The sequence below is a fragment of the Mandrillus leucophaeus genome, unplaced genomic scaffold, assembly GCF_000951045.1.
Source record: "Mandrillus leucophaeus isolate KB7577 unplaced genomic scaffold, Mleu.le_1.0 Scaffold20, whole genome shotgun sequence".
NCBI lineage: Eukaryota > Metazoa > Chordata > Mammalia > Primates > Cercopithecidae > Mandrillus > Mandrillus leucophaeus.
This window is the reverse complement of record NW_012102032.1, coordinates 4,305,109-4,306,130: the sequence shown is the minus strand read 5'-3', so window position 1 is coordinate 4,306,130 and position 1,022 is coordinate 4,305,109.

Here is a 1,022-nt window from a genome sequence, read left to right as displayed (position 1 = left end):
GTAGCTGGGATTACAGGCGTGCGCCACCACGCCCAGCTAATTTTTGTATTTTTAGTAAAGACCAGGTTTCACCATGTTGGCCAGGCTGGTCTCGAATTCCTGACCTCAGATGATCCACCCACCTCTACCTCCCAAAGTGCTAGGATTTACAGGTGTAAGCCATCGTGCCCCCGGCCTACAAACTATTTTCATTTAGCTACCCACTCTTTTCTTCACCAAACCTGGGCTTGCCTCCGGGAAGAATCTAGTTCAGGAAGAGAAATAAGAACTTTACACCCTGGGGGGCCAATGTCACTGTGACCAGGGGAAAAGGGGCCAGCTTGGCCTGGAGCAAGAAGCTGGCCTTTTATTGTTGGAATTCAAAGCCAGTTGGAATCACTCTGTGGGGTTTTGCAGCCCACCAAACCCCTTGAAGGCGTACATTTCAGGGCCAATGTGGGCCCTTCTCTTCCTGGGGAAGTCACAGCAACTCAGTCTTTAATATGCACATGAATTTGCTGCAGATCTTGGAAAATGCAGTGTGACTCAGTAGGTCTAGGTCTGCATTTCTAGCAACCTTCCAGGTTGATGCCAATGCTGCAAATCTGCAGTTGGGATAACCAACCCACCCAAGTATGCCCATGACTTTCCCAGTTTTGGCACTGAAAGTTCTGCATCCAGGGAAACTAGGACAGTTGGTCGCTGTATCCACAGACCACATTTTGAATGGCAAGGTCAGAGCAAAGAAGCACGTGCTGTTTGTACTGAGCTTCACAATTCCTCCTACTGGAGTCCCTGGAATAATCCTCTTGTCCTGATAAAGAATTGTGACCCTTTACTCTCTGGAAAGGACACCTGACTCCAAGCCTCAGCTCTTCATGGTAGATGCTGGTTTTGTGGGTCCTGAAGCTTATCTAATCTTAGTGGCTCTCTTAAGAAAAAATCTGGCTGGGCGCAGTGGCTCAAGCCTGTAATCCCAGCACTTTGGGAGGCCGAGACGGGCGGATCACGAGGTCAGGAGATCAAGACCATCCTGGCTAACA